Here is a 27,635-nt window from a genome sequence, read left to right on the forward strand (position 1 = left end):
GGCCTGGCACGCGACAGAGTCTCACACCTGCATGGCGAACCTCACAAGCAGGGACGGAGCCAGGGGGAGCGAGGGGGGCAATTGCCACCCCTCGATTTTTGCCGAAAAGTTTTCTTAAAGAACCCAGTTTTTTTAACTTCTATAAATGAAACGTTAGGCTTTAAGAGAGCATTGCCGATTTTGTGGTTGCACAGAATATCATTTGTGGTTCTACAGAATATTTTTTGATATTCTAAGGGTGTTTGTTCCTTCCACTTATATTGCCCATATTTTATAACTATAACTACAAAATTGCCCTCATACAAGAAAGTCTTTATGGTTGGTTTAAGGAGCAATTTTGAGATTTAAAGAGACATTAGTTGTGCCCATATTTTGTAACTAAAACTACAAAATTGCCCTCTACTTGGTAATGGTATACAAGGTCACTTCTTATGATCATCCCATATTAATTTTGGGATCTAAAAAGGGACATGAGTGAACATGTATATGAAATCAAGACCATTGATCTTGTAAGTCTTACTACCATCCTATATGGATACCCAACAAGGTGTAATACAAGGGATTACAAAAGTAAGAGTTAGATTTTTAGTGGAATGGCCTTGTTGGTTTTTGGATTTTTAAAATTGATTTTGAATCTAAAACTGATTAATGTCCTCTGTTTTGGAATTTTTTCTACAGTGTAATTTTTTTACACCTTATGCATAAAATGGGTGGGGCCCACCCATTTTACCCATGTTTTGATGGGTGAGGCCAACCATTTTAATTCATGTTTTGATGTTGTGCATGCATCCCACTATCTCCACCCAAGCCAATGCATAAGCTGGGTCCCAACTAGAAAAAAGGGGCGGATATATCACTTCCCCTTATGTTTTGATGGGGGCGGGGCATATACTTTTATGGGCTACGAATGCCTATTTACTCATAAATCTTATGCCTTGTGAGAGCTTCAAAATTAATTTGGAAGACAATGAAGTGAGGATTGAACCATCATCTCGTATCTTTAGTAACTATGATACATCAAAGCATGAAAAATCGTTGGATTTAATTGAGTAAATTTTTTGTGGGCAGAAAATAAAAATAAAAATAATTTTTAATTGAAAGTAATTTGAATTAAAATTTGTGTAATTTATTTATTTTAACTTTAAGATAATTTATTGATTATTATATAACAACTATTTTTTGCCCCCCTTGGGGCAAATTCCTAGCTCCGCCCCGGCTCACAAGCGTGCTAGGCATTCGATATCATACTCTGTCATTCATTCCGAATAAGCTCAGGCATTTATTAGAGCAACTAACATCCCATAAATAAATAACTTAACCAATCACCACTCTCAAATCTAGTAAATTGTTTAACCATTATAGTCATTCAAAATAATAAAATGAATGATACTCACGAAGAATGAAGCAGAAGTAGGAATAAACTATGTTACAGTCAAAATATGTAACAAGATGAGGCAGTAACAGAAGGGCTGATCTGGAACACTCTGGTAGCAGAACCAGCAAAGAAGTTGATGTTAGAGTCAAGCAAGAAGTTGCTTGAAGCATTACACCCAAGGTATCTAGTTTGGAATACCTAGACTACTGCCTCCAGGCCCAATATATAGAGATACACTAGGGTTATTGACTGGTTAATGGACTCTAGCCCATGTAGGCCCACTACATTGGTCCATTATCTTATTGTGCTTATATTAGAATATAATTAGGGTTATACTATACACCCAACAATCTCCTCCCATGTTCTACATATAGCACAATCCAATAGATAGATAATGTGATGTCCAAACAAAATATTGAATCATCCATATAAAAAGGATCCATAATCCAACAGAAAACAAGAATATTTTTAAGAATAACCAGGAGTTTTAGAAATAATCTAAACTCAAACAAAGAAGTTTCACATGTAAGTGAACTATTTTTTCAACTGAAAAGAAAATAATAGTCCCCCACAACTCTATAAGGATTCATTCATCAAGAAAGTCATCCTCATCAAAATCCAGATCGAGACAAGCTCCTCCATTTTCGCCAATTCCTATAAATTACCAAATATGAATTTTATGAAAATGAATCCAATCATTTGTGTAAAATATTAAAGTATCTAGTTCTACCAGAAGTACTTAGTACAATTTCATATTGGCTGAAAAATAAATATCAATAAGCATCATTGTCAAGTTTCAATACAAGAACAAGACCTAAATAGTTTCTTTTGTAAAGAATCATTCTATGTTTTCATTTGGAATGTTACAGTGATCTTATCCAAATTTAAGTTAAGTTGTATCATCAAGTTTGGAATGAAACAACTGTCCCAAAAAAAGGACATATCAGCAAATGTGGAATGACACAAAACAACTATAAACATCATTGAAACATATCAAATGCTTATCTTTGTCAGAAAAATGGAGATTCAAAAATTCAAAATAACATGGATGTAGGTTAATACCTGTCTATACAGTCTTTAACCCCATCTTCCCCACAGTTTTGAATATTCGATCTTTGTTCAGTCCCTTTGTGAGAGCATCGGCCATATTGTCCTTTGTTCGCACATCGATCAAAGTGATAATACTATGTTCTATGAGATAATTCAGCTTGTCATGTTTTAGCCTAACATGTCTCCTCTTACCATTAAAGAATGAGTCATTTACAACCGTAATTGTAGCTTGATTATCACAGAACAAACTTAAAGAATTAATCTTTAAACGGATCAGTGGAATGTCCAAGATCAGATCTCTTATCCACTCTGCTTCATCTCCTGCAGAAGCTAGAGCATAAAGTTCCAATTCCATAGATGACAGAGCAATGCAAGTCTGTCTCTTTGACTTCCATGCAACAGCTGCTCCACCTAGGGCTGCACACGGTTCGAACCGGTTCGGTTTAGGGAGTTTTTTTTTAACCGAACCAATCACATCGGTTTGGAGAAAATCCAAACCATAACCAACCGATCGGGGGTATTAACCGAACCAAACCAAACCGATTTTGACCGGTTCGGTTTGGTTCGGTTCACGGTTTATCCGGTACAAATCCAAATCAAGTAGTTAAAGACATTATCTATATAAAAAAAGGTTTATCTATTCGAATCGACCATCAACAGTGTGCAACGAGACCAGCAAGCTCTCTAAGTAAGCTCTCTCTACCTTCCCTCTCTCTGTCTCTCTCACGAAATAAAAAATGAAGAGATCCTCCCTCTCTAACCCTAATCGAGGGCCTTATAAAGGGGATGATATATCCCCCCTTATCTTCTCTTGGACAGCCCCTCTAAGTATTTAGGACTATTCTTTTTACACTTCTAAGGGGTGGTCTAAGGGAATGGGGTGAATGTATTCTTTACTTTTGAATACAAGGAATTGATATAGACACACCTCGCTTGTTTAAATCACCCCTCTTCTCTTTGCAAATGAAATAACTCACCTTAGATTTGATAATGACACAAAATCAGTAAGTCTTTTCCTTCTCGGTTCGGTTCGGTTAATTTTCAGTTTAAAAATCTAAAACCGTAAACCGAACCAATGGGATCGGTTCGGTAAAATTCTAAACCGTGACCGAACCAATGCTGAGAAAAACCAAACAAAACCAAACCGAAAGGCCCGGTTCGGTTCGGTTTATCGGTTTGGCCGGTTTTTTGTGCAGCCCTAGCTCCACCCAGTGTAAATATATAACCACTGGTAGATTTACTGTATCTTAATTCTGAGCCCCATGATGCATCAGAATATCCTTCCAAGATAGGAGGATGGCCACTATAATATAGAGCATAACCGAGAGTACCTTTAAGATATCTCATCAGCCGCTGGTCTGCTAGAGGCATATTGGGACCAGGTAGTACTGGCTCCTCAGTGGTAAGAACCCAATAAACTTTAGCGGCCATGAGTACTAGCATTATGTTCCTTTTTCAGTCAAGGTAATTTGGACAAGTTAACTTATTTTCATCTAGGATATTAGCTAATGGGTTGAATGAAGCCATGGTATCTACGCGCAAAGGAAAGAGGCATAATTAGCAAAACTACCATTTTAGTTAATTTCATGACATGTTCATCGGATCTGGGATTTTGATCTACGATGGAACCGCCCATTGCACGTCTCATTCACCGGCCTCTCAACCTCGTGAATCAAGAGAAAAGTATAATTTCTCCAATGAGCATCAAAAACTTATTCAACAACTTTAAATAAGTGGATTCATCTAATCTTATGCGATCTGATTTATGTTCGGCCTCCAAGCATTGCAGTATGTATATCATTTGGGCGTTAATACCCTCTGCTTGGTTAAGTTATACCCACTGCCTGGAAAAACTATACAATCTACAATTGCTTCTGCTTTGGCATGTGACCAATGTATCATGCACATTCTCCTTATCCTAGTAGGAATCTAACGGTTTACTCTAGTCAAGAAACAAGATTGGCTTCTGCTTTGGCATGTGACCGTCCTATTTCCTAGATGGCTATGGAAGGCCATGAGGTCTTGTCCTTTTGACTTAACCCCATTTATCAACTTAATATTAATTAAGAGGGTTATTTAATGTGTGAGTAATAATCATCATTGTGTATGTTTGATTAGGCATCCATCGAACATGAAAATCCAAGGGTGGTCCCGAATTGGCAACTATTGAGGAGGTGAAATTTAGGTTGCTAACAAATTTTAACCTTTTTAAAACTCAAACCCAAATTTAGAAGATAAAGAGATCAAGATGACATTCAAGCACACAAGTTAAATCTAAAGGTGCAATGCAAAATAAAGAGCTAGAGTTCAAGAGAGAGTGCACCCGAGATTTAAAGTGGTTCGGTCCTCAAAACGCGAGGCCTACTCCACTCCACCAACCAAATCCGTTGATGGCTTCATTAGTGATCTTCTTAATTTCGGCGAAGATCAATGCCGATTACAATTCCAACCGCCTTTAACCTTGGTGGCGATCTTCACCACGAAGAGTGGGCTACGCTTCTCCGAACACTCGCCCAATACAAGTTCTTTTGAGTAAGAAAGAAAGAACAAAAAATCCCTCACAAGGGTTTACAACTTTGTAGAAGATGTACAAATGAAGCCTATGATCCAAATCCTAATCTTAGAAGATGAGAGGCATAAATAAGCTTTGATTCACTCTTTGAATGTTCAAGTAAAGTTTAAGAGTGTTAGGATTGATATTTGGTATGTTAGGAATACCCATATTTATAGGAAAACCAAAATATGACCGTTCAGTGGCATTGTTGTAATTCCTGGAAAATTCCCAACGGCTAAAAATCCGACCGTTATAGTGTTCTCGGAGTTCTGAGAAAAAATCTCGGAGTTCCGAGCTCGGAGCTCAAGCATATTTTCACTTCTTATTTTTGGGCTTCCAACTTTACACCAACTTTGGATTGTTATGAGGGTTCCAAAGTGTTGGAACACCACAAGTACAAACACTTATACATTTTAGGAGTGTGTGAGATTGCTTAATTTATGCCTCTTAATATCTAAAACTAAGATTGGATCTTATACAATCTAAATTGACTTCGATCTTCAATGTGATTCTTCAAGTCTTCAATCGTCTTGGACTTCGATGTCTTTGGCCTTCATGATGTGGTCCAATGAGAGCTTCTTTGGCCTTAATCCAAGCAATCTTGTCTTTAGCACCAATGCGATCTACAACTTAGACAATCAAACACATTAGTGATTATAAATCACTTGTGTATTGGAATCATCAAAATAAGATGGGAATGCCAAGGTGGAAACCATTGGGCTTACAGAACAAAAGTAAAACATACATAGCAAACCAAACCATGCCATCCATCACATGAAAAGCAAACAAACAAACCATGCCATTCATCACATGAAAAGCAAACCATCAAACCAGGAAATAAAAACACATCATCCATGAAACCCAATTTGGCATCTTGGATAATAGGGATTCTCCCACTAACCTTATTTGAATAAGGAAATCCCTACAACACCATATTGTCAAATTGAGGGTGAATTATGGGCAACTTTGTGCAACGGCACAAGGGGAACTTCGCTGGCCTCACAAGAGAGTGTAATCTGATTTGCCTCATTATTTGAAGCACAACAACATTGGCAACATCAGCAAGTTCGTCCCTCTTTGGTTGGATCGAATCTGCCTCCATCTGCCAGTCAATTTGGAGCATCACCATGTCGCAATTTCCCGATCCATCGATTGAGCACCAAGAGAATGATCTCATCTTCAATTAGTCTTGGACAAACAAATATAAACTACCATAGTGTCCTACACTAGCCTAGGTAATCTATATATCATAATCAATCTCCATGGGAAACCAGTCGTCCGCCCAACTGCCCAGAGGGAGTAATTAAAAACTGAAATAATTAAATTAAATTGCGGACTTTAATATTACAAACCATAAAATAAATCATCACATCAGATCATCACATCCATTAAAAGATCATGCATCTCATGCATGAATTGAGGTCCAATCTCTTTTTTTGCCCAGCTTTCACCAATAGCGATCAATTTGCACAAAACCGGGTGAATTCAATTTTGATCAACACACAACCATCTTGATTTCAATTAGAAACATCATAAAACCGTTTTATATGGTCTAATAAATCACCGTACACAACTTTATGAGAAAACAAGATCGTTTGATTTGTGAAAACAAAATTGTTCCATACCGGGAACACAATCCGGATAGCATGACCTTTCGAGCAACTTTGAGTGGGATATAGTTACTTGAATGCTTTCTTAAGGATTTGATCATGCTACAAATACCCCAAGACACTATTAGAAAAGTCTATGCCTGTGTTATAGGCTTTTCAAATCGTTTGGAGGGAGGGGGGAGAAAAACATTCCAAATCAATTTTCGAAATTAATTCCAAACTTGGAAAAATCATATCTCCTGAACCACTTGTCGTATTTCGATGATTCTTGATGCGTTGGATTCGTATTCGAGTCTACTTTACAACCATGTAAGCCAATCAGTCCAGAAATTCACCATGAGGTTCAGTTTTTTTGTTTTCCGACGAACAGTCATTTATTTATTATAAACACACGAAGGCTAGGAACCTCTGATAGCCAGGATAAATGTCCGGACTCACAGCGGATCACCACATGATCTATTTTTGGTTCGTTAGCTACCTAATATATTCCCTAGTTAGCTCTGACACCACTTGTTAGATTGGTTGTAAAATTCTGAGCAAAATTGCTACACGTTGCGGAAGAATAAATCGTGTAGAACAAAATTTTTGCTCTAACCCAGGATTCCTAGGGTTTAATTGATTTTATTGTGATTCAATAAATATAAATATAAATACCTTTATGTAGAAAAGAACTCGTCCACTTAATCTACTCCTCGAAAATTCGTCAGCAATCTAATCGATGCGAAACCCCAAGTTGAATCGATGGATTCTTTTTGTTGGGTGAAAGATCTTGTGAACAATTCTTTGTTCACTGTATAACCTGATCTAAATCAGATTATATTGTGGGAATATGTATTTAGATCAATGGAGCTTGGTTGGATGTTTGTCTTTGATCTAGAAAAGATAAAACTAGTTGATGGAATTGAAGGAGAAGAAGAAGAGAAAGACTATGGAGTGTCTCTACCAATTTTCAGCACATGGAATTATGGAAGAGCTCTTGCAAACTCTATTCCTTCCTCTTGTATTTATAGAGTTCTTAATTTCCATATACAGAATCCAAAGTTTCTAGAAAAATTCCAAAAACAATGGAAACTAGCCATAATTGGAAGCTCCAATTTAGAAACAAGCTAGTTTGCTTTTTCAAAATAGAAACCAAACAATGTGGGGAATATTTTTAGAAACTCTTGGACTTTTAGAAATCCCTAAATTGAGATTTTTCCCAAGTAAAAAACGTGGGTTGCTTTATTGGATAAAAACAATCCCAAAAATATCTCCTATACTCTTTCCTTTTTCTACATTCATGCTATAAGTCTGTAGATCAAATTCTAACCTCATTTTTGGACAAGTAAATAGTCGAATTAGAAAAAATCATAAACTATAAAATTGTAAATATTTCAAAATCCTTCAAAACGAGTACTTGTACATTAATTTTTGACAAGAGATGAGTAAGTTATGAATGTTTTAGTAAAACCAGTCTATAAACTAAACTTACAATTGTTTATTTAATTTTTTAATTAAACAAACATATTTCCTCCCATCCAATAGGATAAAAGCTCCATCCATATTTTTTTATAATTTTCAAAATAACGTTATTGTTAACACTTAACCATTTTGGTATTCCCAATGTATCCCATATTGCATATACACTATATACATTGTGTATACCCTTTCAATACATCTAATGCCACGAAACTAGTTCGTGTTAGTAACCAAATAAATGCGGAACCTCTATCTAATAGATAATAATATGTCAATCGAATAGTGAGTGGGATCGTAGCAGAGATTCAACGGTAGATCCTGCAGAACCCACAAGTGGGCCCCACTGCTATTATTACTCCGTAGCCAATTCTACAATCGCATTGTATCAGTGGCCTCCATCGAGACGTAACCCTGAAGATAACCGTCAAATCATCATACCCCTAATCACATCAAATGTGCAAGTCATTTCTCCAAGTTCACATCTACTGAGTTGAGTCATATGGGGGTGGACCTCAACTACCCCCTGGACTCACTCAAGGTATACCTTTCAGTCAAGCAGTGTTGGCCCGCAAATGCATTTGCTAACACCCATTTCAAAACTTATTTTGTGAAATCCTTTTGATATACACTTTATCAAATCCATCTGGCCAGGTTTTTTTTAGGCCTACTGCTCTGACCAAAACCGTAGATGTTATCCATCGGGCATCACTATTGACATCGAAGGTTTGTCCAACACTGCAGTACTACCCTCTATTGACTCCAAGAGATTCACAGTTAGATAGACCAAGAATGAGAGACTCCCCAACAGACTAATATGACCCCTCAGGTCAAAGGACATGTAAAGGGTCCTGTCTAGAATAGCTCAACTGTCTCCTGTCCACAAGCTATTCTATTATGATCCTGTTCAGTACGCAATCTCATTTCCGTACCCATTCTATCTTGCTTAGGGTCCATTACCCGAGTAATTGAGATAAGTCACTCCACATCTCGTGCATGTTGACAAGATAGATGCTAGTTGTATACAGAAAGAGGTGTCCAACCTCAACCCCAACTAGAAAATATTAAGGTCTGCAAAGAACCGGAATCCCATATCTCCTTGCTCCTTAGGATCTGTGAATCCATGAGCATGGGTTTCCTACTTTGCTACCTAAGGACAAATACGTGTCAATAACAAGTAGCATGTCACACGTATTTAACTTTTAGTTACCCATTAATTGTCATGAAAAGAAACTTTTATGCATTAACATGCAAAATATACTGGGTTTAAGGCATCAACTCTAACACTGATGTGTCCGGCTTGTGTAGGATTTGTCTGAGCGGTTGATCAGTGATGACCTTGATTGTGTGTGCCTGAAAATATAGCCTCAGCTTTCGGGCCGCCATGATTAGAGCATATGCCAACTTTTCTACCCTCTTGTACCTAGCTTCTGCTTCATGTAAAACCTTGGTGATATAATAGAATGGTCTCTGTTGATTGCGGTCTTCCCGAATCAGTGCAGCTGCCAACGCTACTGGACTTACCGATAGGTATAGGACTAGCTCTTTGCCGGGTTCTGGTTTGGTCAACAATGGGGGAGATGCGAGGTATCGCTTTAGTTCTTCAAACACCGTTTGACATTTAGAGTGTACAAGGGGCAGTTTTGATTCCCTTGATCACATTAAAAAAGGGAAGGCATTTCTCTGCCGATTTCGAAACAAAACGCCCCAGCGCGGCCACCATTCCAGTGAGTCTTTGTATTTCTCGTATGGTGGTCGGCGGAGCCAATTCCATTATTGCTAGAATTTTTTCTGGGTTTGCTTCTATCCCTCTCTGGCTAAACATAAACCCCAAGAATTTTCCCGCCATGACACAAACGCATATTTAGTTGGGTTGAGTTTCATGTTGTAATCTCTGAGGACCTGAAATGTTTCCCTCATGTCGGATATGTGATCTGGTGCTTTCTTGCTCTTGACTAACATGTCTTCTAGGTAGACTTCCATGTTTCATCCAATCTGTTTCCTGAAGAGCTTATTAACGAGTCTCTGGTATGTTTCCCCAGCATTTTGTAAGCCGAACGGCATCACCCGGTAGCTGTATATTTCTTGGTCTGTTACAAAGGAGGTCTTAGTTATGTCCGCTTCATACATTCGTATTTGGTTGTATCCTGAAATGGCATCCATGAAGCTTAACAACTCATGGCCTGATGTAACATCTATTAGTTGATCAATCTTGGGAAGAGGCTAACTGTCTTTCGGACAAGCTTTGTTCAAATTGGTGAAATCTATGCATATTCTCCACTTTCCATTGGCCTTCTTTACCATAACAACGTTCGCTAGCCAGTCGAGATATCTGATTTCTCTGATGAAGTCTGCTTTCAACAATTTATCTACCTCTTCTCTAATTGTCTGCTGTCTTTCGGGAGCTAAATGTCTTCTCTTTTGCTTTACAGGCTTCCAAGTTGGGTCTATACTGAGCTTGTGTACGCTAACTTCAGGATTTATTCCTGGCATATCGGCGAGGGTCCATGCGAAGACGTCCGCATTCTCTCTCAGGAATTGAATGAGTTCTTCTCGGATGCCGCCGCTCAGAGATGAACCGGCTTTAACCAGTTTCTCTGTGTTGTCATTGTACAACTGTAGACACCCCATTTTTATCGAACCCTAAATCATCATGTGTTAATAAAAATCTCTCAAATGAGTGAATTAGCATCCCATAATCCATCCTAGAGTAGTTCAGGATCCCCAGTAGGTCCCTGTGGAATTTTGTTGAAATCTGCTAAAAATTACCTAATAGGACAAGGGAAATCCCAATAGGGCAACCCAAGAGCGGGGTGAATTGGGTTACTTCAAATTTTTGCCGTAGTTAAATGGAATATTAAAATCAATTTACCAATTTAAGCAATTTAGATCTAACCCTTATTAATTAAGCAAGACAATAAAACTAGGGTTTAGATATTACCAATCACCAAATGCAAGGAGAGGAGAAGAAGTACACCACAATGAACAAGAGATTTTTATACTGGTTCGGTCTATCAACAAGACCTACTCCACTCTTCCAAGTTTATCTCTTTGGGTACTCCACTAATGGTGAGATTCCACTATAGGCGAATCTCCTAGCCGTACAATCACATTCTCCACCTCCGGGGGAACAAACGCTCTTCGCACACCGCCTCCGAGGAGACAAACCCTCTTTGCACCGGATTCACCTTTGTTAACAGGCCGAATCGTAGACCCTCGATTACAATGAAGAACAAGAAATGAAAAACTCTCTTCGCCTTGATTAGGCTTGATACAAAGATAATAGCTCACAAACTCTCCAAAAGATTATGCAAATGAAAGCCCTATAGAGATCCTCTTGTTGAATGTAAAATGCACAAATCAAAGCATAGAAGAGGATAAAACAAAAAACTTTGGATTTGAAAGTGTAGGCTCAAATAGATGTGAAATGATCTTGCAAAAGGTTGTTTAGTTGGTCAATGATATGGTATATATAGCCCAAGTAATGATATGACCGTTTGGGGGCAAAACCGTAATAAACTAGATAGAAAATAACTAGTCGTTCGAGCCCCAACGGATACTTTTTTAGACGGGGTCGGTCGACCGGGGTGTCGTGGTCACCCGCCCTTTTAAGCGCTCACTTTTTATTTTGAAAATTCGAACTGCTGCAGTCAACCGGGGGTGTCGCCGTCGCCCGCCGTGAGTAATCTGGACATTTTATTTTTGGTCCAGAACCCTATCCGCGATCGCCCGACCGTATGGCGGTCGACCGGCCCAACCATGTTGGACTGGATTTCCAGAAGCGCATCCGAGGTCGACCGGGGTGCCTCGGTAGACCGGCCCTCTAAGTTTCTGGAGTTCCAGCACACTTCCCGCGGTCGCCTGAGAGACCCCGGTCGACCGGCTCTGTTTTGAAAACTTGTTTTTACATATTAAAACTTTAGGGCTTTGGGCCAAAAATGGTTTTAAAAGGTTTTGTCCAAGGTTTTTGTCCAAGGTTTTCAAAAACATTTTGGGGTATGTAGATGGTTTTAAAAGATATCAATTTTGTTTATGAAAACCATTTGAAAACCTTTTGAAAGTGCAAATACATTTTGACAAGAGGACTCCAATACAATCTATAAAAGGTAGAACCTTGAGTCTTCTTAGATTGTCTTGGCTCCTTAGCACTTTCATGGACATCTTCAAGTTGTGAGTGAACTCTTCAACATGCTTTGGGCCTTGTGACTTCCTCCATTCTTTGAACAGCTTCAATGGTACATGAGGTGGTCAGCAATGCTATTTCATTTCCAAGCTTCTTTTAGTACTTTGCTAGGCATGCTTGTGGGATCTTTGACTTGAGCTCTTGACTTGAATATCTTCCAAGGATGATGTCTCCAATGCATGTACAAGCTCTTTGGTTCATTTTGAATGTTGATCTGCAAGCCATATGTTGAGTTGTATTGTGCTAGATATGCTAACTCATTTGACTTTCCTGTCTAAGGCACAATACTACAAAGCAACACATTAGTCCATAAAGACTAATCAATTTGGGTTTGCTAGCATCAAAACAACAAGGTAAAGGTGAATTGTTGAACCCATGGGAACCCTTGGGCTAACATTCTCCCCTTTTTTTATGATGGCAAACAAAATTGATTAGGAGGCAGGAGATATCAAAATAATCGACAAATTCGCATGAAAAGATATAACAATGAAGCATTGTTCCCCCTCACTATATGCACAATTGTAATATGGCAATGTAAAGCTAGAAATGTATATAGAATATGAACTGCCTAATCAATTTGCAAAATTCTCCCCCTTTTGGCAGCATCAAAAAGGAAGGTTTTAACTGTGAAATTTCAAAATATAGTGCCAAGCAGTGCAATAGCTACTCCCCCTATCTGCTTATCATGAATATGAGATATTTAAAGTAAAACATACATGATAAGAACAATCAAACATAGAGATACAGGATGACAGTGTGAAACACTCCTATGTTTGGTATGTGGATGGGCATAGGTAAAGGGTGCTAAAATACTTTAAGCTACGTCTATGATCCAAGAAACTAATGATGATATAACATTTTAAGCTCATCTAATGCTTATCATAGAGTTTTAGCAACTACAATGCATGACACCCAATTCTTTTATATTATTTGATCGATACGATTTACATTTTAATCATAACTAATGGGGCAATCGACATTTTAATCATATTAGTCCATATAAGTATACAAATGAGACAATTTGGCTCTCCCCCTAAGTATTTGTCATTGGCCTTTGGTAAAACCTATAAGACAAGGCATGACAATACAAAATGGCTATAGATATGACTGTGAATGCATAGCCAATAGATCTTATTATGAAGAATGAAGTACTTAGCTTCAAAAGCACATGATAAGAGAGTCAATACGTAGAAAATGAAATAATTCTTGTAACACATAATCCTATGAAGGGAATTCTAGAAAATTTTCAAGATAAAGCTCTAGAATATGATACTTATCATTGGCAGAGATGGTAACATATGAGTCTATCCAAGATAAGCCTAAAGCTTAAGAAATATATAACATTAAGGCTCAAGCTAAGGGCACTTGTCATAGATCAGAGACGGTCTCAGAATGAAAGCATAAGGCAAGTCCCAACTATAACACAAATGGAGCAATGAGGCTCCAAATGAGTATACTTATCATATGTAATGTAATACCTATATCAAACAACATATGAAAAAATGGAAGAATGATAGATATTACATACATAGCTCCCCTTTGTTAGTGACTTATACAGCGTATGAATCCAAAGGGCTGTCCAACACAGAGTCACCAAGGGTTTGTAAAGTGAATAGTTGAAAAACAACCCTTGGGCTACAATTACATGTTTGCTAAGGATACTCAAATGATATCAAGTGAGGTAGTGAGACATCCTAGCAACACATGCTCCCCCTAACTATGTGCATATAATATATCACTTATTATGGTTAAGATGCTGGCTAGAAGCCAGAAAAGTTAGATGTTTTAATTAAAGTGACAGTACCATTCCTTTAAAAGAAGATATGAGCACCTATTAAATAGCTTTTAACATTAAGGTTTAACATCTTTACCATATAGCTAATACTACACAGGGGGGATATCACATATATAGAGTGCTATATTTTTATCAATTGAACCACAAACCTAGGAAAGCAAATTCAACCATCTAAGCAAACAAATCTAGGGCAAGCAACTCTATTTGAATGTGTGAGCACAACTAGTTCTTTTAAGATTTTCTACAAAAGCAAGCTAGTTGTCATCTTTTAGGAAAAGTTTATTTTCATGTTCATTTTCCAATTCCCTATTAGTTTGTTAGATGTGTTTTGATGGATTAAGTCCAATTAATAAATTGAGTGTCATTATCAAAACACATTTCATTTCAATTCTTCTCTTTTAAAGCCAATTATATACATATCTCATTTTTAGCACACTTTTGGCTTTTTAGGCATAATCTCATGATTTTTATGATGTTCACAATTTGCATTAAAGTCATGAGATACAAGTTTGAGTGATTTTAAGTTTCTCATATTAGCAAACCACTTAAACTCTATAGTGATCTATCTTAGGAGTCTTTTCTATGATATACATAGATCACATATAGGCATAATGTGTATATGCATATATCACCTTAAATTACATGCCTCTCATTAAGTGGATTTTAATAATCATAACATTTAATACTTCCACTTTAATTTAAAGTTTACATATCTAGAATGTTTCAAGTTCAATTATCTTCTGAACTTATTAATGTCATGAATAATGTAGATGTTCAAATATAAAACACATTCCATAGTGACAATATATTCCAATGTGCACACTTATGTAGATTTTAACTAGATTTTTATTTTTCTAGTGCACATAGGTTTGGTGTAAAGGGTTTAAGATAATCAAAGTTTCTTAGCACTTCACATCCTTTAATCAAATTTCACTTGTTTGAGTGTTTTATGTTTTTCTTAGACTTATTTCAAAACAAGTGAGTTACATGTCGTAAATGAATGATCATATTGAGGCTCTTAGACATGAGTAGTTCAATGAGAAGTCAAGATAACTCACATGGGTTTCTCACATTGAACCAAGTCTCAATTTTTCCTTAAATGATCTAAGATTTTGAGTTCAAGGGGATTATATCAAAAGCCAAGGATATTCAAAAGTATCTAATGAATGATAAACACTTTGGACTAATGAATCAACATATGAATTTCTCATGATATTAATAATAGTTTTGAAAATTCACTAAGTTTTGTGTTTTGACTCAACCTTGTTTATTTAGAGAAGTCTAAGGTTTGATTTACAATGATTTTGCTTAGATGTAATATTTATGCATTTTTCTTAATTTTCAATCATTTATTATATTTTCAATTTTTATTCTATTTCTTTTATGTTAGCTAGAACAACATGATCAACAACTCTAAAACATACAAGTCTAGTAAAAACAAGATAATACTTAGGAACTTAGCTTGAACTGACCTAAGCTATTCATATGGGTCAATGAGGGTACTAAGTAAATGAACACATTTCAGGTGAGATACCAACCACTTAGACCAAGGTAGATTATCATACCATTATAAGATAATACAATCTCTTATGCATGATGACATGAGTTTTTAGGAGTCAATCAAATATATCATGTCATAAATGGTATGAATACTACATTATAGATACATAAAGATCAAGCAAGATTTGCATGTTTGTATCTATAATTCATTATAAAATGATATAATCAATGAAGCACATCATAGCCTATATCAAAGCATTTATCATTCAGACATATAGACTATGGATTCAAAGAGATGTGAGCATTTAGCACTTATGGATACATGAAGATAATCAATAATGAGCACATGTATCATATAACTCATTTCAAATGATATAACTTTTAAGCGCAAGTATAGACTAGATACAAAATGTGAGGTATCTAGTGAATCTTTTCAATAGATATGATAATTGAGGGCATATGAGATACAAAGTAATGATCAACTTCAAATGCATGTATCTTCTTGATGTTTTTCAAAATATCTTACAATATAAGCACAATCCTTAAATCTAAAATACAATTATGATTAAGATTTAAGTGAGGGGCTTTGGAACCCACACCATCTTGGGTCCAACCAAGTTTGTGTGATTTAATAAATCTTTTCTAACCTACAAGATTTCACAAATCTAAACCTACATCTAGATTTGTGATGTCCTAATCTACCACAATAAGTACAAGAATAAGAATTAGTAGATGAGGAACAAATAGAACCATAAGAATGTAAATGAGAACATACATGTTCATCTTTTTCTTCTTGTAATCTTTGGTTTTTCAATAGGAGTTCTTCATTTACTAATTTCATCTCTTCTACTTTATCTTCAAGATAATCTATTTGATAAGATGAATTAGTTCTTAATTCTTCTTCATCTTCACATAAAAGCTTATATTTTTTCATAAGCTCAACATTTACATTTTCTAAATTTTTATTTTCTTTTTCAAAGACATTGAATTTTTTAATTAAGTTAACTTTTTTTGTTTATCAAAACTTTACTAAGTTGACTTAATTTTTCATTCCTAGTCAAGCTTTCATCAACCTCCATCTTCAAGTTATCAATTTGATTTTTCAAATCAGAAATTGAATGTTTGAAACTATCTCCACTTGCAAAAGATTTTTAAGAAGCCTCATTTTGCCAAAGATAATATTTTTATCAATTGATGTAAAAAGACAAAGACTTTTCTCATATATATTTTCAAGAGTAGTCTAAATATCTTTTTCATTTGTACATGAAGATATTTTCGTAAAAGCATTTGGAAATAATACACAACATAATACAATCATAGCTTTTGAATTCAAGGAAAATAAATTTTTATCAAGTTTACTACATTTTCTTGGTACAGAGTAACCTCTTTCAATAACATTTAAAATATCATAATCTAAGGATTTGAGATAGACCAACATTTGCACTTTCCATCCTCCATAATTTGTTCGATCAAGAAAGGGAGGAACAAGAGAGGATCGACCTTTCTCAAAATTCATTGGGGTTGTCATAGATCTTTCTCATGTATAATTTTGAATTAAAAACCTCTTTAAGAGCCTTAGCTCTGATACCAAATGAAATCCCAATATGGCAACCCAAGAGGGGGTGAATTGGGTTACTTAAAATTTTTGCCTTAATTAAATGAAATATTAAAATCAATTTACCAATTTAGGCAATTTAGATCTAACTCTTGTTAATTAAACAAGACAATAGAACTATGGTTTAGGTATTCCCAATCACCAAATGCAAGGAGAGGAGAAGTACACCACAATGAACAAGAGATTTTTATAGTGGTTCGGTCTATCAACAAGACCTACTCCACTCTTTAAAGTTTATCTCCTTGGGTACTCCACTAATGGTGAGATTCCACTATAGCCGAATTTCCTAGCCGTACAATCACATTCTCCACCTCCGAGGGAACAAACCCTCTTCGCACACTGCCTCCGAGGGGACAAACCCTCTTTGCACCGGATTCACCTTTGTTAAGGGGCTGAATCGTAGACCCTCGATTACAATGAAGAACAAGAAATGAAAACCTCTCTTAGCCTATTGATTAGGCTTGATACAAAGATAATAGCTCACAAACTCTCCAAAAGATTATGCAAATGAAAGCCCTATGGAAATCCAGTTGTTGAATGTAAAATGCATAAATCAAAGCATAGAAGGGAATAAAACTAAAAACCTTGGATTTGAAAGTGTAGGCTCAAATAGATGTGAAATGATCTTGCAAAAGGTTGTTTAGTTAGTCAAGGATAGGATATATATAGCCTAAGTAATGATATGACCGTTTGGGGGCAAAACCGTAATAATCTGGGTAGAAAATAACTAGTCGTTCGACCCCAACAGATACTTTTCCAAACGGGGTCGGTCGACGGGGGTGTCGCGGTCGCCCGCCCTTTTAGGCGTTAACCTTTTACTTCGAAAATTCGAACCGCCGTGGTCGACCATGGGTGTCGCGGTCGACTGCCGTGAGTAATCTGGACATTGTTTTTTTGGCCCAGAACCTTATCCGCGACCACCCCAACCATGCTGGATGACCTCTGGATTTCCAGAATCACATCCGAGATCGACCGGGGTGCCTCGGTCGATCGGCCCTCTAAGTTTGGCTAGGTGCTGGAGTTCCAGCACACTTCCCACGGTCGCCTGGGAGACCCCAATCAACCGGCCCTGTTTTAAAAACTTATTTTTACATATTGAAACTTTAGGGCTTTTGGCCATGATCTTTGGACTTTTGTCCAAGGTTTTCAAACACATTTTGGGGTGTGTGGATGGTTTTAAAAGATATCAATTTTGTTTATGAAAACCTTTTGAAAGTGCAAATACATTTTTATAAGAGGACTCCAATACAATCTATAAAAGGTAGAACCTTGAGTCTTCTTGGATTTTCTTGGCTCCTTAGTACTTTCATAGACATCTTCAACTTGTGAGTGAACTCTTCAACTTGCTTCGGGCCTTGTGACTTCCTCCATTCTTTGAACAACTTCAACGGTACATGAGGTGGTCAACAATGCTATTTCATATCCAAGCTTCTTTTAGTACTTTGCTAGGCATGCTTGTGGGATCTTTGACTTGAGCTCTTGACTTGAACATCTTCCAAGGATGATATCTCCAATGCATGTGCAAGCTCTTTGGTTCATTTTGAATGTTGATCCGCAAGCCATGTGTTGAGTTGTATTGTGATAGATATGCTAACTCATTTGACTTTCCTGTCTAAGGCACAATACTACAAAGCAACACATTAGTCCATAAAGACTAATCAATTTGGGTTTGCTAGCATCAAAACAACAAGGTAAAGTTGAATTGTTGAACCCATTGGAACCCTTGGGCTAACAACGAGCCAAGTTAGAATTGTAGTGTAAAGAAGGGGAGTAAATTATTAGAGAAGAGGTGGCCCAGGGATGAAAAATGGTTGTTTAAAAAGGCAAAAAGAGGGGTGAATTAGAACAATAGGAGTAAAGTGGGATTCAAGAAAGGCAAATTTTTTTAAAGTATTTCCTTATTCGTTATTACCCGAGTCACCCCATATGAGGAAAAGATAGTCATGAAATACACAAAAGGGGGTGTCTCGAGATAACTTAGGGGGGCTAAGAATTATAGAGAAGCTCTATAAATAAGAGCTTAAGCTCTCATTTGAAATGAATTAGGTTTTCTTTTGTCATCTTGGAGAGAGAAAGGGAGAGATATAGAAAAGATCATTTTAGGTTTTTTAGCTAAAGGAGAGAGAGACAGAGAGAGAGAGAGAGAGAGAGAGAGAATGAGAAAAGAAAACACCTATTTTCTTCATCTTCTCCGGCAAGATGGCCGAAGCTCCGGCTGGTGAAAGTTCTTTTCCTTCTTCTTCTACTTGATCTGAAGTTAAAGCCTAGCTTTTTCATTTGGAAATCCATCGCATGATCTCCTGTTTTTCTTTTCGAAGCTATAGATCTGTAATTTCTCACTTAAAATTACTGCTTACATCCATTTCTGCTCCTAAATCTCGGATTTGATGCTAAAGAATCTTAGACACCATAGTTTAACCTCAGAAACCTTAGATCTAACTCTAAAAACCCTAGAAATTAAAGATCTAAGTCATAAAACCCTAGATTCAACTCTAGAGACTCTAGATTCATGAGATCTAAAAATCTAGGTATCCAAACCTGGTTCTAACAAATTTGCTCTCTTAGGGAGAATCAGAAGCTTAAGATCTGTTTGTTCTATTTGGATGATGTAAAGAAAACAGAGCTCTTGTGTTAGAATTCGTAGAAAAGAAGAGGAAGAATAATACAATTTGAGGTAAGTTTCTTTTCTACATTTTTCTTTGAATGTATAAGATCTATTCATGATTATTTACAAGCCTGTTGTGTGATTGTCCTCATAAATTTTTCTTGCTCTGTGAATCTTATCTTCGGTTGAATTTTAAATTCTACTGATTTCATGTTCCAATATCTCTTTGATTTTTCAATTGAAATTCTAATCCGATCGTATTAGAAATTCCAAGGTGAAATTACTTTGTTGAACTAGAATTTTTAATCTCATCTCTATGCTGCTGTGGAATTCTCTTTTATATATGCTAAAGCTAGGGTTATCTGATTCTTTATCATCATGCATGAATGGTTCTGTTTTGGAACTTACTTTTATTAGAATATCCTTTCGAGGATTTTTTATGATAGTCAATAGCAAAGGTTCTGTTGATTTAAGTTATTAATTTCCAGTGCATGACTTCTTTGATTGAGAAGTAAGGTTCTATTTCAATTTTCATCATAGGTCAGACCTTAATATATGATATAAATTTTCATTTGAGATGGAGATTAGTGATTCTGGTGAAATATAAAGCAAATTAAGTTGTGAGCATTTGTTAAGATAGTGATGTCAATGTTAGTATCTTATTTTTCTGTTAGTGCTATATCATTGAGCTCTAATTATAGTATATGTTAGTTTTGTGTTTACCTTATACATTCAGTGGTGCATCATATCTGAATCTATCACAGTGATTATGGCAAATCAATAGGTTTCTTTCTCTCTTGAATCAGTTTTTCATGTTGAGTTAACTATGGCACTTTGATCATTATTTATCACAAAGCATTATTATTTTCTTCTCTTCTAAGCATTTAGAAAAAAAGAGAAGTGATGATTTTTGGTATTAATGTCTTATGTCGAGGACAATATTACCTTATATAACTCATTTTCTTTCATTTTTTTTGGCTCATGGATAAAAAAACTCTTTGGACAATTAACTGCACTTGACATATCTACTTTGATTTTGATATGAGAAATTTTTTACTTGTCCAACAAGAGGCAAGAGGATGAAAATGCATGAATTCAGGAGATGTGATCTTATAGATAGAGTATCTTGTTTGATGAGTTATCCAAATAAGCCAAAGACAATATGAAGTTCTAACTTGTAGCATGTTGAACCCTTTTGATTGCTGTTGTTGTCATTTTTTTTAGATATCATATACATATTCAAGTTAGGTACAAAAAAGCTGTTTCTGATGGTCGCATATGCATATAACCTCTTGGTTTCAGTTAGTATTTTATTGAATGACAATCTAAAATTTTTGTTTTCGTTGAGTGTTGTTATGAGATAAAGGAAATGTGGTCATTTTGAATGAGGATACTGTACCACATGAAACTTGCCTAAAGTTTTTATATTTTAGCCAGAGTTTATTTTTTTCATTTGAATTTTGACAATTCTAAATGCGTTGTCGATTCTTTGATGATATCTACACCTCTTTAAATTTTGGTCATTCAATTTGTGTTTTGTATATTTCATATGACTGGGTGTAGGTGTAAGTATTTGTAATGATCCTCAAAAGTCATAGTAGTAATTTTAACAGTTCATTCAATGCTGTCAATGATATTACTCTTTTTTAATAATTTGTACTTTCTTTTCTTCATAATTTTTTAGATATTTTGTTAAATATGATTTGGGTAGATTTACTTCCAAGAGTTATTTCCAACACACCTTATTCATACTTTCTTTTGTGATTGGGAAATGATCTTTCTTTGATAAAGCCCTTGCTTTATTGTTTATGATTGTTGGCTTTGAGAAATGTTGTCTGATCTTTGTCCTTAAATACCATTTTTGCATCAATATAGTGCAAAGATATTTGAGAAAGCATGAGAATAAATTTTCAATTTAAGGATCTTACGTGCTTCAATTTTATTGTGACTTCCTCAATTTTGGATGAGTGTAGGAATTGATTCTTAGTGTATACTCCAACAGTTATAGATAAATTTGATGAAATTTGGTGTTTGGCCTCTTTATTGGTTAAAGTCATATGAGTAGCCATATTAAGTCTGATGATGTATGCATTGGAAATGGGTATCTATGGTCTCATCTACATACTCAGGAGGTGTTCTAGAATACATCTTTTAACATGTTAAGTATATAAAGTTAGACTTAGTTCATTTTTCATTAATCGTGTGCCTTACTTCACTAAAACAAGCCTAGAGAAATTTCTGAATGATTCCATTTAAGTTGTTGGGTTTAAAAAATCATGTTCGTTTTATCAAATACATTTATGGCTTTGTGGGTAAATAACCAGAAATGTTTTCCCTTCATATTTGGTGGAGAATACCCCTTTGTTAAGTGTTTTACTTAAATCAATGTTGTATTTCTTGAATACCTTCGTTTTTGGTGAAGCTATTTTCATATTCATTTACAAGAGCATTTTGGTTGAAAATTGATTGATAACCAAGCTTATAAGGTTCTTTCTTTAAATTGATGAATTCGTTCACAAATTACTCGCTTCATATCTTACAACCATGAGTTAATAAGATTTAGTCACTAATTTAAGTGCTCATATGTTTTTTTATGAATGTCAGTAATTTAGATATTAATTTGCTCTGGATTAATTGGAAGAATTTTTATCATTAATTCACGATGTTTTATAGTTTCATCAATTCTTCGTATTTTCAGTAGGCTGAATAGAGAACAGTTATTTGGATTTGAAATTTTGAAAGGTAATGACATTGTTTGGACTATTAGTCCAAGAGTTAAAGAAGTACCTTTCTTCTAGACTATGGTGTATTTGATAAGAGTTATTGATGTGTTGATTGATTACATGTTATACATGTTATGCAACTAAAATAATTAAAGGGGTGGCCCTGAAATAATTCTCAAGGTCTGATATTGTATTTCCATGGTAACTTAATTTCTTCATCTGGTTCTATGTTTCAAAAGGGTGTAAATACCCATGGCAGTTTTCATTTTGGTTGATTTGTATCCTAGCAGAGGGGTAGTTGTATTTGTTTAGTTTATCTCTTGTCTGATAATTGGGCTGAAAATATACTTGGGTATTTCAAATGATAGCTGGGAATCTGTTGTGCATAAAATAGTGCAATATTAAACTCATGTTTCGAATGGTAGACTTCCCTGATCACTAGATTGGTTGATTTATTCTTTGATTGTTATTCAGAACTATTGTATCTCATTATTGCATAATAGTAGAGAATGAAAGGGATTTAGTGTAACTTCTAGATAAGGTCATAGACCCGCTAATATAATCAAAAGTGTCAAAAGCAAGGGGCGATGATATGGACACATGGAGCCCACTCCTTTAGGAGAATATCTTAGTCTCATTAGAAGTCTAACCTTAGGAGATTGATTGAATCTGACTAGTTATTTCCCTCTAATAATTAGGGACTAACTTAGTCATTTAGATATCCTATTTATCATTGCAGGGGGCAATGATAAGGTTACTTGGAGCCCTTCCCTAGGAGACTTGCCCAGTCTCACTAGCAATTTTCTCCCCTTCTTAGAAATACTAGTTTAGGAGTCTGTCCTTTAGTTAGGATTTTGTCCTTTAGTTAGGAAACCTCTCTTCTTTAGAGACTAGCTCAATCATATTAGATTATGTCTTCCTTTCTTGGGATCATTTCATTACTTAGGACTCTAGTTCACTTGTTTAGAGATCTCCTTTAGGCTCTAGGGATTCTATCCTTTAGTGTTGACATTCCGCCAGGCTGTGGATCACGGATGTCAATCTTATAGGTTCCCTTTAGCTGAAAGGGTGAAAACATATAAAACTATAAAAACAACAAAAATCTAAAATACACAAAAAAGCTAAAAAACACTAAAAACGTATTTTAGAAAAGCAGTTTCGAACTACGTTGGCTTGATCCCTTTTCACAGGGTACATAGGCAGCTGGGTCCTCCCAAGTCCAGTCAAACTAAAATCTTTTCAAATCTTTCAAAGCAAAAATCTTTCAAACCTTTCAAATTCTCTCAAACACAAAAAAATCTTTTCTGAGCCTTGTTTTCAAAGCTAATAAAACGATTTTCGAAAACCTAAAGAAAAAACAGTTTTCAACCAACACCAAGGAAGAATAGGTTGTTGTCGATGGCACTTTGAAGTCAAGACTTTTATGAGAGTTGATTTCATTGGACACAGACTGTAAGTAAGGATGATTGCCCTCTCGAGCCTATAAGCCCATTTTTCTTCCGCGAACCTCTTTATTGGCTCTTATTCTTTTACTTAAGATTGATCCATTTTACAAAGATCACATGTTTATACTAGCTTATCCCTTAGCATGCTACTGGTTATTGCTTGATTATCTTGACCATATGCTTAGCTGTAATATTACCTGTATATCTTTATTGCTTTGATCACATGCTTAGCAGTAGTATTACCTATCTTTATTACTTTGAACATATGCTTAGCTGTAGCTTACTTGTCTTTTTTCTCGCTTTGATTATGTCCTTATTCACATAGCTGTAGCATTTACCTTGTTATTACCTCTTGATTAGCTGCTTAGCTGTAGTTCTTTACTATTATCTGCTTGTTATCTCATTATTTCTTTTTCTGTTCATTTATCAGTTTATCTGCTTAGCTGTAGCATGCATGTGTGCATGTGATTATTTACTATTTTCCTAGATGTGATGAGTTAGGATTAGTGGAGACAGGTATCAGGGTTATCTGATATTAGATTGGCACTAGTCTTCTCCGCCTCCCTACGAGTTGTAAGCCCAAGGGATTTCCTAAGGGCTCCTCACACTTTTACCAATGTTTTGATGATTAACAAACACAAATTGATTAGATTTATAAGACTAATAAGTTGCCTTGAATGTTGTGTTGAAACAGGAAAAGATTAGCACATTACATGACACAACACAATCCATGACTTGGAGATCCATGTGGACAGTACATGAAGCAACTCAATCTTGATGGGACCAAGCTCAAAATGCCATTTGATGGAAGATCCTACAAGATGGAGTGAAGATTTGGAGATCGCAACCAAGTCAAGTATCGAACGGAGCACATTGAAGATCATGTTCAAGAGAAGACTTAAGAAATGGAAAATCCTATTATAGGTTGTATCTCTAACACTCTTGATGTTTTTTCTATCAAGGCACACTCTCTTGGACCCCCAAATTAATGTTTTTAATGTCTAAGAGAGAACCCAAAAGGATTGCAAAAAGAAACCCTGAAAACTAATTAAAGAGACATTTTTTACAATCGGCGGCCAACCGACCCTACCACCCCGATCGACCGGCCCTTTCAAAGAGACGAAATTGAAATAGGTCAGAAACCATCTCGCGGGCGACCGACCCTATCACGGTTGATCGCGACATCCTGGTCGACCGAGATAGTTTGAAATTCGTTTTTAAAATCTGACCGGCGCATGGCCCACGGGCGACCGCCACACCGTCAGTCGACCGTGACCACGCGAAAATAAATCCGTTGGGGCTTCGTGTACTGTTTTCAAAATGACCCAGTTTTTACAGCTTTGCCCCCAACGGCTATATCCTTTCAAAGGCTATAAAAATGAGATTCTAGCTCCATTTTTACTTGACGAAATCATTCTAAAATAGCCTAACACCCATTAACCTATTGGTTTATCTTTTTGGGTTTTAAAAACTCTCACCAAAATACTTGTGCCTTGATTTTGATCACATTCAAAGTGTTGGATTTAGGATCTTTGTTTATATTTTTAGAGAGTTTTTAGTGAGCTTGATTGTATTATTTGCCTATCTAGAAGTTTAAGAGTGTTTAAACTTCTTCCATTATTCATTGTACTCGCGAAGTTGAGCTTTTTCCTTTGAGACAGTTTACGAAGAGGGATCACTACCTTGGAGGCGGTTTGCGAAGAGGAGTGATTTCCTGGAAGCAGTTTTGCGAAGAGGGATTGTTCCTTGGAGATGGTTTGTATAAAGGGGGTTTGTCTCTTGAAGGAGTCAAGTTGTAAAGCCCGGAGATTCGGCGTGCAGAATCTCAAATAGTGAAAGAAAATCCCAAGGAAAGACCAAGTACTTGGGTAGTGAAGTAGGTCCAGTTGTGATCGAACCACTATACATAATTGTGTCATCTCTTATTCTCTTCTCCTCCTTATGGTGATTGGTACTATTTAAACCCTTCATTTATATTTATGCTCAATTAAACAAGGGTTGGATCTATAATTGCTAATTGTTAAAATAGGTTTTATAAAATTGCACTTAATTAGGGCAAAATTTTTAGCTACCCAATTCACCCCCCTCTTGTGTTGCCTATTGGGATTTCATGAGTGATGTGAGGATGTTGAGTCATATTTTGTATATACATTGCTTGTATATATTTTTCTTTTGAGAGGGGGAGACGGAGGATTCTAGTGTTCATTCCAATGTCAAGTGATACTGATATCAACCCTCCTTAGGCCATGGATGTTTTTCTCTTTCTTTTGTGGATGTGATTGCCTATCCCAGGGTTATGCATGCTTAGATAGGTCGTCTTCTCGGTGATGTCTGTTCCCATCACATGTTTTCACCCAAAATTCTTCAAAAATAATAAAAATGGCATAAGAGACAGAGTTTTCTCGGGCGAGTGGGGTGCCTAACACCTTCCCCACTCGAAACCAGGCACGGACCCGTTCATTTCTAGTTATCCATTGCACAGAGTACATTATGGTTTATAGGCCTTAATCCTTGATGGCGACTCTTATTTTTCAGTTTCCCATCATATCCTTGAATATGATTGGGGATGTTATATTCAGGTACGACTTGGTTTCAAGTTTACTCCAAATCAAGTGGTATCACATACGCTATAGACTCATGTTGTGAGGGCACTATTTTGAGAGAGCCATTGCGGAGCTCTCCAACTCGTGTGGCGATCGACAGGCCGTGTGGTCTCATCCCGCCGTCCCGCCGTGAGATCGGATCCCACAACAACGGAACTGCTACTAGGTCTTTAGCTGGTTCGTTGACTATGATTTGGGTTTAGTCCCTTAGGTCAAGCAACTCGATCGATAGCGCCTCAGATGCATTTCTTCCCTTGAGTGCTGTGGCATAGCATTCTCTTGATTGCGGTTGATCTCCTTTGACTTCCCTCACGCCCTTTGGTGTTATGAATTTCATTTTCTGGTGGTAAGCTGATGCGACGACGAGGAGGAGATTTTGCCCAGGTCTTCTTAAGATAGCGTTGTAGGCCGAGCTGGCCCTCACTAACAGGAAATTAACCATGGCGAAAGCTTGAAGGGGAGGTTCTCCCACGAGGACAGGAAGTTCGATGGATCCTTCTACTTTGACCACTTCTCCAGAAAATCCGAACAAGTCTGAATTTGCTGGTTTCAGGTGGTCTTCTCCAATTAGCATTTGCTTGAAGGTGAGATAGTAGAAGATATCAGCGAAACTCCCATTATCCACCAAGATCTTTTTCAGTTCCCAGTTGGCGACGAGCATGGTTATTACCAAGGCGTCGTCATGAGGGAGTATGAGGTTGTCTAGGTCTAGATCTGAGAAGGAGATCTCATTTTCTACCTTCCTCTTCTTGTTGCAGGTATGGATGGAGTTAACTTGGCGGGCGTAAGCCTTGAGGGCTGCTGATGAAGTTCCTCCTGCTACTAGTCCGCCAATGATCGTATTTGTAACCCCTGTGGGTTGAGATCATTGTGTTTTTGTCAGTGGGCTTCTAGGGGTAGGAGGCTGATGACGAGCCATTGGCGACTGAGGTCGCCGAGGACTTCCCCTGCTCTGAGGACTTCTTTCTCGGGGCTCATGTCTGCCATTGTCCTCCCTTACATATTTCTTGAGGTGTCCTCTCTTTATCAGCAGCTCGATTTCTTCTTTAAGATGTCGGCACTCATCTGTGTCGTGCCCATGGTCTTTGTGGTACCGACAGTACTTTGTTTTATCTCTTTTGT

The 27,635-nt window shown here is 36.6% G+C and overlaps 1 long non-coding RNA gene across 1 annotated transcript; it reads left to right on the forward strand.

The window, feature by feature from the left end:
• The first annotated feature begins 19,215 nt into the window (after positions 1-19,215).
• On the forward strand, positions 19,216-25,527 carry LOC143887092 (uncharacterized). The gene is made up of 2 exons (XR_013254024.1): positions 19,216-19,811; positions 24,605-25,527. It is a non-coding gene; the product is annotated as an uncharacterized LOC143887092 (long non-coding RNA).
• The last annotated feature ends 2,108 nt before the right edge of the window (positions 25,528-27,635 follow it).

Source organism: Tasmannia lanceolata, unplaced genomic scaffold (genome assembly GCF_043159265.1).
Source record: "Tasmannia lanceolata isolate RefF3 unplaced genomic scaffold, GAP_Taslan_0.1 ptg000012l, whole genome shotgun sequence".
NCBI classification, from domain to species: domain Eukaryota; kingdom Viridiplantae; phylum Streptophyta; class Magnoliopsida; order Canellales; family Winteraceae; genus Tasmannia; species Tasmannia lanceolata.